The sequence below is a fragment of the Artibeus jamaicensis genome, unplaced genomic scaffold (genome assembly GCF_021234435.1).
Source record: "Artibeus jamaicensis isolate MK-2021 breed Jamaican fruit bat unplaced genomic scaffold, CSHL_Jam_final contig_373, whole genome shotgun sequence".
Classification (NCBI taxonomy): Eukaryota; Metazoa; Chordata; class Mammalia; order Chiroptera; family Phyllostomidae; genus Artibeus; species Artibeus jamaicensis.
The window spans coordinates 6,590,604-6,605,523 of NW_026521807.1; the positions used below are offsets into that span (position 1 = coordinate 6,590,604).

General features: G+C 34.5%; 1 protein-coding gene and 1 non-coding gene across 5 annotated transcripts in view; both read left to right on the forward strand.

The window, feature by feature from the left end:
• XRCC4 (X-ray repair cross complementing 4) overlaps positions 1-14,920 on the forward strand; it is a 211,176-nt gene that overhangs the window by 140,177 nt on the left and 56,079 nt on the right. The gene's annotated exons all lie outside the window — the stretch shown is intronic.
• On the forward strand, positions 1,155-1,260 carry LOC119047526 (small nucleolar RNA U13). Its single transcript, XR_005082160.2, has one exon. It is a non-coding gene; the product is annotated as a small nucleolar RNA U13 (small nucleolar RNA).

A 14,920-nucleotide genomic window follows, 5' to 3' on the forward strand; every position in this document is an offset into this window, starting at 1 on the left:
TTATTTATTAGCTCATAATCCCTTGGCTTCACAGAGTTCAGAGTGTTGTATTACCTCTAAAATAGTGAGCTGAAAATATTTCCCATTTGCAAACATTAGAGTAAGCAAACTATTCCTGTAGGTTAATATGGCAAAAATAAAATTACAGTCTGAAATAGTCAGATGATTCTGTACTTCACTCAGTCAATCTGTATGCACATGAGTAATGAGTATCAGTTATGTGCAGGTATAGTAGAGGGTGCTGAGCGTTCCAGAGAGCAGAGAACAGACACAGCCCCTGCCCTCATGGGACTTCTGGTCTCAGTGTTTTGTCTGATAGATTTCAGGGCGGGGGGAAGAACGTAACATACTGGTTTCATGTGGAAAGCTGTATCTTAAGTCTTTGTGCTCTATGTGTGAACTGAGTATAAGGTTTTGAGGTTACTAAGATTTTTCTGAATACATACGTTGCTGAAACAGGTTTCTTACTGGCATAGTACAATGATGAAAGAAGTTTAGATCTGAATCAAACACCAAATGTTTTATTTAAGCTTTTACTATAGGCAATGTGTTTGTTTCTACAACAGATATGCAGTTAATATTGTGTTCATTTTCTTTTCCATGTTTAGATGACCATTCCAATATTTATTTTGTATATATTACTTAAAAAGTTGATATAAACCATATTAGCTTTTTGAATTGCCTGCTAATTATATCATTGTGGACCTTTGGGTTCAGATACTGATGATGAATCTTTATGTTTCTAAATTTCAATACCGCCTATTTCTACCTTTCTAAACAGCTTTTTGCTCTGGTAAGTTCTCAGCAAGGATGCATGTATCATCAGTTAGGTTAATGTGCTCTAGCCAAGCCTCCCAAACAAATGCAGATGTGGGTAGATTGTTCCTTAGGGGTGAAAAGATACTGGCCTCTAACCCTAAACTGCAGTCCCCTAAGCCCTTCTTTAAGAAATTCTGGGTCCCCTAGTCCCTTCAGATATTCCCTCTGGCATCTTCTGTATTTTTTCTTTGTCTTCCCAGCTCTGTGTTTTGAGAACAAAGTGGGGAAGGGATAATCATTGATTAATGTTTGTTTTTAATTTCTATCAGTTTTTGTCCAAGTTATCTCACCTTCCTGGGATTTCATTTTTTATGTGTAAAATGAAAGAATTGATGATCCTTTTGTAGTTCGTAAGTGTGATGATTGGGTGTTCACGCTTTTGTGTGACATGTGCCTCCCCCACAAACCTTATTACGACACCAGCACATTACCCATCTGACATGAGAGAAAAAAAAAGAATTGAACTAGGTTATCTGTAAAGTCTCTCCTAATATCTATAATTTTATTGCACTTTGAACAATTTACCACTTTCAAAACATAAACATGAATCAGCAATAAATTACTTAAGTGTTTATTAGCAATCAAAGTTCATAAAAATATAAGGTTAAGAAATATGTCTATGAATGATAAATTTATTCATCTTTTAAATTTGTGTAGTATTTCACAATGTAAAATTTTTAGCACATTCCTAAATGTTGTGGGTTATTTTATAGGCTTCAAAAAACTAAGTACTGATCTATACTAATCTGTACTATTTTAATACTAATCAATAAAACAAAATTATGACAATTTTCAAATTTATTTAAGTATTTATTTGATACTGTTATTATTACAGTGACAAGGTTTAGAGAGGGAGATACAAACATAGATAACTCTCACTGAAATCTCACAAAAACCCTGAAAAGTAGATATTAATTTCCTTCTTCCAGAGGAAAAACAACCAGAAAGATACAGTTATTTTTTCAAAGCAGCATAGCCAATCATTTATTTTAAAGCCTGTACTTGGTCTATCACCTCAAGGAGCTTATTGTAATCTATTGAGAGGCAGAAATATACACATATAGTTTTGTGAGCACAAAACCAGAGTGAGGGGAATACACCAGCCTTAAGATTCTAAATTAGAATCTTTGAAATTATGTTCCAAATTTTAAAAAATTGTATAGACAGTGGGAGTCACTTTAGAACATTTTATTGGACTCTGAGTTCCATTTTTGGTCTTTGTCAGATACTTTGTTACTTTGAACTAACTGGTGAGCTCTCAGTCCCATCTCACCCGCATATGAATATTAGCGAGTCATAACATGTTGTTCATGCATCATATTTAATTCATGTTCATGGTGCAAAAGTATAACAACCCAGTTCCCTCTGAGTTTATGAGATAGTATGATGAAGTAGTAATTATAATTTAGCTGCATTTGATAAAAATTATATTATTTTTCAACTGAGAGAATTCAATTTGTAAATAAACCTTCAAAATTTCCAGGCAAATTATATATATCAAATATAAAAGAAGACTTTGTAGTCACTTGTAGTAAACATTTTAGTAAATGAAAGTACTAAATAATGAAAAATTAAAATAGTTTCACCAGAAAATGTGTTAGAACACTACAGTGAAACTGTTTATATTCTGTGGATACTATTAAAGTATATTATTATGTCATATTAAAACTGGGAAAGTGAAGTCAAACTCTATAGAAGTATATTTGCTTTGGATAATAAGTATGCCTAACATTTTAGGAATTAATATTAAATAAAAATAGTGAAATTACATAATAATGATTCAATTCTGTTCAGTTTCCACTTCTGACCTTTTCTGAGCTCCTTTCTCTGTTTTCCATGAAAAACAGCAGGATTTTCCTCAGACGAATGTAAAGAAGCGAGTAAAGCCAAGGAGGCTCCTCCGAGTCCTGTGCTCTACACACCGTTTAATGCGTGGGCCGCGGCGTGATTACTGATAGACCATTCATTTGTGCAGGAAAACTTAGCACATTAACTTGTCAATGTAAAAGCTGTAATGAAGAATACTTCTGAACTTAAAAAGTGTAATTCCATTCTTATATGAAAATAATTATTCTTTAGCCGTATGAGAAAGTTAAGAAAATACTCACAAAAATAGGAAGCTAAATAGTGCATTTATAATGGTCACAGTTTTTATAATTAAATAATCCAGTTTGTTTTGGAAGTTTTAAAAAAAATGTGTTACTCCTAGTATCTTAAAATTATTTTCTAACCCAAGACAAATGTAATTTTCAAAATCCCTTAAGTTACTCTAGAAAATAATAATACTATCTTAAGTGGAAACTAGTATGGAAATGTTGACCCAATTTTGTTAAACAGTGTCAAAAACTGTATTGTACAATGTTACTCCAAGGTTAAATAACTCATTTAAATTCACACAACTACTGAATGATTTTAAAATAATTATTCAGTGGATTAAATCAATGGCATATTCTCCAGTGTTCATAAAAGAGAATAGGGACTTTCTTTATATGAATGATTTATTTCAACTCCCCAAATTTAGCCATAACACCAGTGTAATTATTATTATTGTGTTATTGGTATTATCTTACCAACTTAAACTGTTAGTTCAGCACTTGTGAACTACAGTTTAGGAAGCTATTTGACTGTGTACTATGCCCTTTCAGTTTACTGCACTAAGGAAGGTATTGCCCACTGGTACACCTGTACTATGGTAAAAGTAAATTAAATATTTGGATGGGTATCTTCTTTGTTTAAAAAAAACTTTTAAAAAAGAATTTATTTATTCTTAAAGAGAGGGGAAGGGAGGGAAACATCAATGTGGACATGTCTCTCCCATCCCCCATACTGGGGACCTGGGGATGGATATCTTCTGAAGTGTATGTTCTAAGGACATTCAGTAGAAGTAACTCTTGGATGATTATTTTCAAGGGCTTTCAAAATGCTGAATACTTAATGAGTTTTGTATGTGAACCAAGATTCCACCACCCCATTGTCCTTCTATGCACTGTTTAACTAGAAAAGCTTAACTGAGAAAGAATGAATGACACAAATTTTTATACTTTTCTTAGTGGTGAAGAGAAGATCACACAGAAAGTTTTCTGTTTAGAGTTCATATTACCATGGCATATTAGCCACTATATCCCACTTAACTTGTCAGGGAAGCCTGACTTCATTGCATGTTTTCAATTCTAAGCCTATACTAGATGTGAAACATTGTTGTCAGACAATATTACTTCCTCTGTATCCTCTGCCTCTCAATAGAGTTTATATTAATTGTATGATTACCACATGACTTTACAGTGACTAAGGAAATGCACAGTAGATGATGTTTGTTGAGAACAAAAAAATTCTGACTATGGCTTTCATTCATTCATTCATTCAGTCAGTCAGTCAGTCATCATTCCTCTAACAGAATGTTTTCGTGCTGAGCACTTGGGAAACGTTGCTAAGCAAACTAGCACAATCTCAGATCTCATAGAGCCTAGTCTCTATGAAAGGAGACAAGTTTTAATTATATCATTAGATAGATATATAATTGAAAACTTTTGAAGGATTTCATAATTTAAAGGGAACGTAAGGAGGGGGATGTAGTTTGAAGAATCATCATTTGAGCTCTAAACTGAAGGATAAAGAATAGTCCGGGTTTAGAGCACAGTACTTTAGCAGAGGAAGCAGCTTGTGAGCATGCTTCCAGAAGGAAAGTCGGAGGGGCGGGAGTGGAGGGAGTGAAGGGAGTGAAGGGCCTGGATGGAGAGGAAGGGAGCAAGGGAAGGAGGAAGTGCAATGAGGCCGAGAGCCTCTCAGAAGCCAGAGCAAGACGGTAGTGTGGCCTTGGTTGAAAATTCATCCTTTCTTTGTACACATGATAGCATTTCTGTTTCTCACATCACCAGGGGACCTGTCTTCTGTTTTTCCTACCTTTTATGCTGTATTTTTAACTCTTCTTAAGAGTTATAAAAATATCAGGTTGACTAGAAAACTTAATGTTGATCATTATTGCGTCTTCTTAGATGACATCATTTAAAATTTGTCTGAAGCTGTTGTGCTTCATTTCTTTTCCTCCTTTTTAATTCTGGTTTCTTACTAGCTAATGTGCAATTTTGGGCTCCCAATAATAAAATCTTTTATTCTTTTGAAATACAGGAAACTAGAAAATTGAAAACATACACTAAAACTTATGTTGAGTCCTCCCAGGGATAGTAGCTTACATTGGCATGTGTTAGCAGTCCTCAGGTGCGGAATTATGCTTCCATTTGGCTTTTTTTTTGGTAATATAAATTCATTTTTCAATAATATTTTTAGATCTTTTTATTTCTACTTCTAGTAAGACTCTAAACTCCTTAAATCTGGCATATATTGATAAATATGCATTAAAAAATTTAGTGTGACTAATTCACACAATATGATTTTGCCTGGAGAGCACTCATCCATTCTGTCAGCCAGCATCCACACTAAGAGTTATCATTCAACATAACCATATGTTGTGCATTCCTTGCTATTTATTGTCTTGCATCATTTGAAACTGTGATTTGTAGAACTGCTCAGTATGACTTTTTAATTCCATATGTTAAACAAAATGAACCAGCTGACAAAGACTACAGGAATAGGAAAATTACTTTCACATTTATATAGTAAAATCCTGAGTGTAAACAAGAACATTGTGAAATTACTCTCTATAAACATACAAGAGCACAATATGTATCTAAATGAAATAGCACTGCATTCAGGCTCCATTAGTCACCCAGCTTGAATTTTTAATGAGGTCATTTTTTATCCATCACACAACATTATCAAGGAGGAATCTTACATTTACGTGTTTTTCAAATCTGAGAGTTCTTAATTCTTCTGACATCCTAAAAAAGTGAATACAATAAATGCCTATTAATAGCATTCCCTTGATATTACATGATGTCAGTTGTAGCCAGGTAGACTAGTTGGATTATTTAAAAATGTTGATTAATTAACCCATTCATTATTTACTTATTTGGCTAAATTGAGTCAATATCTCAGTCTCATTGCATTTAGCAACCAGTTACTAAAATTGACCAACTAATAAAATGTTCAAATTAAATGATTTAATTAGTACTTTCATGCTCTTTACATCCTCAACTCTTTCAGCCCATTTCAACTCACTTTGAAATTCTTCTTTTACCTTCTTCCACCTGTTTTGTTTCTGATTTCTATAGATTGTCTTTCTTGAAAGGAAACTAGTTTTAAGAGATAATTTAAATTAACATCTGAACAAAGGTCCTATAAGTGGAAATTTTGTCTCAGAATCAGGACTTCAGGCCCCAGAAGAGGTGGCCGTGAAGAAAGCCAAACCCAAGTTGCAACCAAGTAAGCGTCACACCGGAAACTGAGACAGGGACTCAAACAGGGATATGCCACACAGGATCAATTACCTATGATGTAGCCTGCTATTTTTAAATTTAAACATATGTTCTACTTAAATAAATGCATTGCTTTAACATTTTATACTTATAGCATAGCATTCCATTATATAAATGTATCATAATTTCTTTAACCAATACCTGTACTGTATGTTTAGGCCTTATCCACATTTATATTACTAAAAAGAATGTCATATATGTGTTACATAATTTTCACATATGACTGTTATTTTCTTAAAATGAATTCCCCCACAAGTGGAATTACTAGGTAAGAGGGCATATGTGCTTGTTCATCCTTTATTACGCTTTGCCAGAATTCCTCCAAAGGCTATAACAAGTTCTAATCCCACAAGCAGTAGTTGCCTTTTGTTCTGCTGTTTTCCAATTCATCTTGGTCATTGCCAGATCATGTAAATTTTGTAGTAAATGAATAATGTCTCATTGTTTAGTTTTCATATTTAATCACTGCATAAGTATTTTTTCTGGTATGTGTTGATTTTCGGAACTTCATTTTTTGTTTATTGTCTTTGTTTTTTGTTCATTTTGTTTATTATCTACTCATTCGTAACCTCAACTGATTTTCACTGGAGATCTTTGTCTCCTATTGTTTTGTAAGAGCTACTTATAAAAATATTAATCTTTGTTTTCCCTAGCTTGTCATTCACCCTCTGATATTTGTGAATGATATTTTATATTCATATAAGGTATTAGATTAATCTATCAATGATAATAATATTTAACATTCATTGAATACTTATGTTCTAGATAGTGTGCTAAGCCTTTTGTATGTGTTAGCTCATCTAACTACTTCCTCAGGAATCTCAGACCTAGGAAGGTTAGATAACTTGCCCCAAACCAAATGCCACGTCTTAGACTTTGAATCCAGGACATCTTGTCCCAAAGACCATAGTTTTTAGCTCTTTTCTTACACTGCTTCAAAAATAACAATAATAACTAGTATTTATTTGAGAACTATGTGCTAAGTGCTGTGTTAAGGATTTAAGTTTCATTTGTTCATTTAATTCTCACAACAACTCTGTGATGTAGGGCTTTGTTTGTATCTACATTGAACACTTGGATAAAGATGAGTTTCAGTGAGGTTTTACTGCGTGTTCAAAATTTCTGCACAGGAACACAGTAGAGATAGAACTGTACAGCTCTGTCAGTGCAGGGATTCAGTTAATGATACCTCCCACCTACCTTTCAGCATGAATGATGAGATCATGTGAATGAAAGCACTATCTCATTAGGACACGCTAGGAATATGATGAACTGTTATTTTTAAAGCACCATTGTCCCTGGGTTTTTCAGCTAAATTTTGGAAACCTATTCCTTGGAAAGAAACTATGTTTATGGAATTTTCAACCCTGGCATATTTTCTTTCCTCATACTTCTTACGGAAATGAGGATAACCCATATCCTTCTATGTGTTAACTCAGCAAATCTTCTTTCCTTCTATTTAGTAATCAATAAGACAACTTTGGAGGAAAAGAACACAATTGGAAAGCCAGGATTTGAGAACTGCTTATTAATTTGATATATTTATATATGGGGGTGTGTTTGTAGTCTATCATATTTTATGTTATTAATCATTGAAAATTTAATTTCCAACTCACTTAAGCATTTACTTATTTTTTACAATTTAATCATTTACATCTGCTAATTTAGAACATGCTAGTTGGCCATTCTATTCTTTCAAAAAGAACCTATTTTCATACTTATACCTGTTTCTTAAAAATTCCTAAAAACTTATTGCTTTCTTTCTAATTTAAACCTCAACATATTTGAATGTGTGTGCTTAATTCACATGGGGAATGTAATTTATCTGATTCAAATATCTAATTCTTGAAGATATTTTGGTAACTGAACTTTAAACTTCTTTAGTGTCAAATTAGGGACATATAATGTGTGTGCAGTTGCTATATATTTACTTTGGTCATCATGAGCAAACCTCATTTTTTACACAACTTTAATTTTATCATAATGTTTATCTTAGTTGCAAAAGTAAACACAGCGGTGGTTTTAAACCAAGATAGGTTTTTATTAGCTTCACTCTGTGTTTACCTAACTGTTCAGGCTGCAGCTCTCACTTTCCTTTATGCATGTTTTGATTAATGGCCCCCTGGACTTGTTCCAGAATATACTGATTATGGTCAGTGCACTTCAAAGATGATTTATTAATTGTGTTTGCGACTCAAATAATTAGGTAAAGGTTGATCATATGCATTATTATATGTTTGCCAATAAAATCAGCAGTTACACTCTAAGATAAAATTTGAGTGGAGTTTTTTAACTATACAGAAAGGACAAAATAGCAATATTGTTTAAAAGTATATTCAATATTAACTATAGCTTTATGGACTTTTAAAACCTGATTATTAAATGTATTAGAGGCTTAGCCTTATAATTACATGTACTTTAAGTTTTATTTCAACATAATTTCAAAATAATATGTTTCAGATGAAGTTACATACATGTTTAAATAAAGTATTGCCATTTTTATTGCTTTCCCTGGGAGCAGCTCTTACTGTAGTTCCCTCAGGCAGTATATGCATTTAGATTTCAAATTACTGACAGACTTGAATTTCTTTTTGATAAAATTTTAATAAAAAGCTGTTATAATTTTTCTGAGTTTTAGACAGAGGGATTTTATCATATATTTTATATATAGATTATGCCCCTTTCATTTGAAAGACTTTCTTACATTAAAAAAATTTGGTTTAATAATAGTTATGGTTTTAGACATTTTAAGTATTCCACCAATATATAATAATGTGTAAATATTCATTATACCTGGCCAGATGGGTTATTAATCAAAGGAAATGACTTCCTGCTTATAATTTATAGTTCAGTGTTGAAAGAAAATTAGGTATATTTGCTTTGTATTATTTGGTATGCTATATTCAAAATTTACATTTTAACAGTGAAATTCTAGAACTTAATTCATCTACTATGATATACAAGTAATGTTAAATAGGTATTTGATTTGCATTAAGACATCATGGAATGGAATAAAATATTTTACCACAATAGAACTGAAGGCTATTTTCTCATGTTCTCAGCTTGTGTGAAAGTACAAACCAGTTATGAGAAAATAAAAAGATATAAACCTCACAAGTAACTGAGATGTTAACTAATGGAGTAAAGAAATCAAATATGAGAAAAAAGGCAAAAATGAGCAAAAAGTTCAAATGAGGGAAATTAAAAATGTATAATTATCCATTAGTATTCAAGGATTTTGTTTGTTTTTGGCAAATTATTATTAAAGGATAAAAAATACAGACATGCCTTGTTTAAACAACATTATTCAAAAGTATTTTTCAGTAAAACTTTAGGACATATACATTTGTTTAATTGAAAATCTTTTACAATAATTTTGCTTCTAAACTCCTAAAGTTATAATTTTTGTGCCTCAAATTTATAGGTATTACTTTTAAAAATGTTACTTTCGTAATAAATGAAGATAAATTCCCAGCATATCGAGTGCAGTGATGTGGAGTGCTTTGTCCTGCATGTGCCACTTGTAGAAATACGAGATAAGGAACTTGTCACAGGCTATGTCTTCAAAAACTTAGGATATGAAATGAAACAATGAAGGAAGATTAATCAATAGCACACACTTAGCTTTGCCTTTTTGGCCACAGTGTATTTTCTTACAAATTGTATTTAGTATGCACAAGCCAAAATGTGCCAAATTCCATAATAGGTCCAAGAACTTTAGAGGCAGGAGAGCTGATATTCCATTTGGAGGACTCTGGAATAAGGGCATGTGATAGATCAGAGAAAACTAGCTAGATTTAGGTACTGAATTTGGCTTCGTAGAAGAATGGACGTTTCTAGAGACATAAATTAAAAAAATATTACACAGAGACTAATAATTGAACCCAGTCTGCTGACTACTTTTCTTTTTAGTAATAGAACCTCTTTTCTGCCACCTCATCATCCTTAAGTTTTAATAGGGCAAGTGGCTGCCGACCTAAAGGCCACATTTCCCAGCCACACTGGCAGTGAGACAGGGCCCTGTGGCAAAGTCCTTGCCAGTGGTGTGTGACTGGAGATGATGTGTACAACTTTAGGATCTTGCCCACCAAATGATTGGGGATACATTCCCTTGTCTGTCTCCCCTCTCAGTCCATCTTCTGTCTAGCATTTAAGGAAAACATCCTAGGAGATGGCAACGCGACGAGAGAGGAGGAATCACAGTCGGGACAGTCTCAGGGAGCAGAGCAGCATGTCCACTGTAGACTACCCTACCCGCAGACTGGGTCTAGCTTTATTGAGCCATGGTGCTTTTTGGACTCTTTGTCACAGACCCTGAGATAGCCCCTAATTAGAAAGAAGGGCTGTCTTTTCAGTGTAATGGAGTGTGGAAGGAAGTAACTGTAGAGAAGAAGATAGGGAACCAGTGATCATTTCATGGAGGCACAGAGATGTGAATAAAGCTGGCAAGGTAGAGAGAATGCAGGTCACAAAGTTAACTTAAATGCTAAGCTGATTTATTTGAACTTCTTTCATGAATTCAACAAGGAACCGTTAAAGATTCTGAGCCAAAGAATAGCAAAATGAACAGTGCTTTAGGAAAATTTCCCTGGAAACTGTATATTTGGTGGAGGGATTGTTGGCAGACTGGTAGTGAAGATAGGATATTACAGAAATCCACAGTTCTCTGAAGGACAGTGACCCTAAGTGTAGGTGCGATTAGAGAGGAAGGGAAGGGATGGATCGAGAAATACTTCAGGTTGCTGTCCTCCTACTACCAGTGACCTGGGAAGCCTCATCAGCTATTGAAAACTATTTGTTAAACATGGTCTTTATCAAAGTCATCCATCTTGCTTTAGAAATCAGCTGATCACAAAAGCTGGATAAATAAAACTCAGTGGTCATGAGCTTTCACTTCCCAAAAGACTGGAAAGATGTCCTTTACCAGGCTGGCATACTTATATACTCACATATATAGATACATACAACATTAAATCTATGTTATTTTACTTCTTTTCATTTATTTCATTTAATCAGTAATATATCTTCCAATCATACTTTAAGAAAGGTTGTCAATCTCAAAGGTGTACTATACCCTTGGGAAACCTTCCTTCATATAAAGGTTCTCGTTAGCTCCAGCCACAAGAAATGTTCCTTTGGAACATATATTTTTATTTTAGTCTGGAGTGTTATGAGATTTCTCTCGCTTGGAGATATATGATATTCTATGTATAGACTAGAGAGAAAATCAGCTTTTTCACTGTCAAAATTTATTATGGATATAGTGCTGATTTTACAGTATTTAGCCTTAGGCCAAAATAGATGACTGTAAAATTTTCAGACTGTAGGGGATAAAATAGGAATTGTATTCACAAATGCATTTGGCAAAATAATGAAGTTATGAGATAATGGTATAAAGCCAAACAGAACTATATATCCCTATTTCAAGGAAACTAGGAAAATAATGTAATTTTTTATTTACTGAGAGGTTTTCTGGGGTAGGTTTTTTTGTTTGTTTGTTTGTTTTTTGGTTAATCAATAAATGGTACCATGCTCCTGTTAAATAGATTGTATCTATTCTAACTGCTGTGTGTGCAAGTAAGACAAATGCAAATCTTAGTATCTTACCAAATAGTAATATAGACTCCTGGGTCTAAAGGATGATTTTAGAGTGTTTATATATCAGTTGTTAAGTATATATACCAGTAACTTGGAGTAAAATAATCCAGCATAGGAAAGAAAATTTAACATTATAGATTATCATTACATGGTTATAGGCCTCTACCTTTTTATCTTCCCTTTAATAGTATCTCCCCCTTAATATAATAATGAAGTGCCTACTACGTACCAAATTGTTGTGGACCACTCCGCCTGGTTCTGGGAATTGTATCTTGACCCCTTGTGGTTAAGGGCAAGGAACAGCCTTTGGAACTTGAGCCACAGAAGACAAAGCTCGTCTCTGGCAGCAGACGCTGCCTCAGTTCCTCTCCCTGCCCCCAGAGCTTCCTCGGAAGTCAATGATGGGTAAGACCCCTCACAGCGGGGGGCAGCCTAAGCCAGACTCGATCACTTGGGAGGCCATCATGGAAAGTCTTGGGGGTGGGGAGGCTGCAACAAAGAGCAATGAACTCTCACCCCCAACTTTGACATAGCCTGAGACCATGTTCTCTGGGAGAAGTACTTCCTGACTCTAATCCCCTTAAGCCTGAATACCTGATGGGGAGAAGTGCAGCTCCTTGCCTTGCTAGAGTGTGTCCTGGAGAAAATCTGGCATCACAAAGACTTGCTGATAAACCTGTGAAATCTGCTCTGCTAAGAGTGCTTTCATTCATATGTTAAGGGTTCGAGTAGGAAACCCTAAAACTCTGTTCCTGACAGACTCTGACTCATACTAAGCCCTCAGATTTATTTGAAATGGTATCTACTGTTTGTTCCTTGCCACCCTGTATTCCTGTGTATTACAACCCAATAAAAGCCTGTAGAGGAGGGAGCTCAATGCCTTTTTTCCCCTGAGAAACCGGCCACTGCTCACGACCTTTTTCCTCTGGGAAAATTGCCACTTCTCCTCCCCAAGCAGATCACATCATGTCTCAGTCATGTGCACTCTCATCTGTGGCGGCCGGGGGGACTTGCAAGGAAAGTCGTCCCCACACCAAAGCTCTGCTTGGTGCTGGGGCTATAGCACGCAACAAGATAGGTCTTGTTGGGTGCTATAGGTACCTCCCCTCCACAAGAATATGCTGTAGTTGTAGAAATAGATCAATAAATAATTACAATGTGACAATGAAGCTATGTGATATACTCATAATAGTTTCAGGTGCATTTGGAATGTCTAACAAAAATGAATGCTAGAGGTAGGCACAAATAACACAAAATAAAAATGATTACCTTTTCTTCATTAACCAAGGATGGACACACAGATAAGTGAGTACAAATGAGAATATATATCATACATTAGAGTTAAAAAATTAAGCTCCAAAATTAGGAATTTGATGTAAATTGACAGTTAAAAGAAAGACAAGATTCTACAACTAGCATGATACGTGCCACATACTACAAACTCTATAATTATCAAGTAAATGAAGTAATAAATTGATTTTATCTAGAATGAGAAAAGTAAATATTAAGCGGATCTCGCCCAGCTGAGCCTGCCCTTCTTTTTTAGTGGTATTACTATCTATTGTAGTGGTACTACAATGTCGAAAACCTGAAATTGAATCATCTCCTCCCTTGCACTCATCCCCACATCTAGTTTATTTGCTAGGCTCATACTTCTTTCCCTAAATATTTCTTAGAACCTAATTAATTACTTGTCACTTGCTTCACTGCCACTAACCCAGTGCAAGCTACAGTCATCTTTCACCTAGAATACTGCATTCTGCTCACTTTTGATCTCCCCATTTCACTTCTTAGCCCTCTAGTCCTCTAATCCATTCTCCACATAGAGAATTCCTGAAAAGACAAATTAGGTTTTATCTTTATACATTTCCCTCTCTTTCACAACTTTCTATCTTTTCCCTAAAATATTCCAGTGGTTTCCCATAGTGCTTAAAATCTAAACTCATCACCATGGTTACATGCTCTGAATGACCTTGTCTTCTACCTTTTATTTTTATTTTTTTAAGACTTTATTTCTTTATTTTTAGAGAGAAGGGAAGGGAGGGAGAGAGGGAGAGGAAGGGAAACATCAGTGTGTGGTTGACTCTCATGTGACCTCTACTGGGGACCTGGCCCACAACCCAGGCATGTGTCCTGACTGGGAATCAAACCCGCCACCCTTTGGTTTGCAGCCCATGCTTAATCCACTGAGCTACGCCAGCCAGGACGACCTTCTACCTTTTAAAGTACTGTGAATGAGAATGTACTATATATGCTTATGTTCCCCAAATCTTTGTAAAACAAATGAATAAATTACTGAATTAGTTTTAAGGGGCAGGGGCAAAGTCATTCAGTTAAGGGAAGACGTAGCCAGAGTGGGCTTTACGCTCAAGGGAGGTTTTTGCTTGCTTGCTTATTTAATATAGAAGATAAAAGGATATGTTTTTATGCTTTCAGTAATGAAAAAGTCAAATAGAAAATATGATCTTGACCAAGTTACTCAACATTTCTTGGCCTTAGTTTTTTTCTCTATAAAATGAGGGACCGAAACATATAAAATTATCTTGATTTGCTTTCTATGTAGAAAAACATCATACTATTGTGGTTTAATGGATAGATTCTGATATTAAACTGCCTGTGTCTGTGTTTTAGCTTCACATTTCAGTACCTGTCAGATTTTGGACATCGCACTTAACCTCACTATGCTTTGGGTTTGTTATCAATACAAACAGTAGTGCGGGTACTACTACCTGGATTTGTAAGAGTTATGAGATAGTACACATTAAATCTGTAGCACAGTGCCTGGCCATAAATAGCATTCAGTACATGTTGCTATTTTTTTTTTACTATTTATCATTATTATTTTATCATTTCATTTCTAAGATGCTATGGGCTGTGAGTGAATCTCATATTTATATCACATGTTCTTTCAACTCTCACTATATACACTATAATTTCTATAACATTGTTAGAAACAATGATAATTTTGATGAGTGAGCCAGTAAGAAGTCTCATATTTAAAACAGGGTTCTTTAGAGGAGACAGTTTTTCTAATAAAAAAATATTCAATAAATATTATATTTGAAGGCCAATCACTAGCCAGGCTTTGCTTTAAGTGGTACAATAGTGAACAAAACTAAGCCCGCATTCTG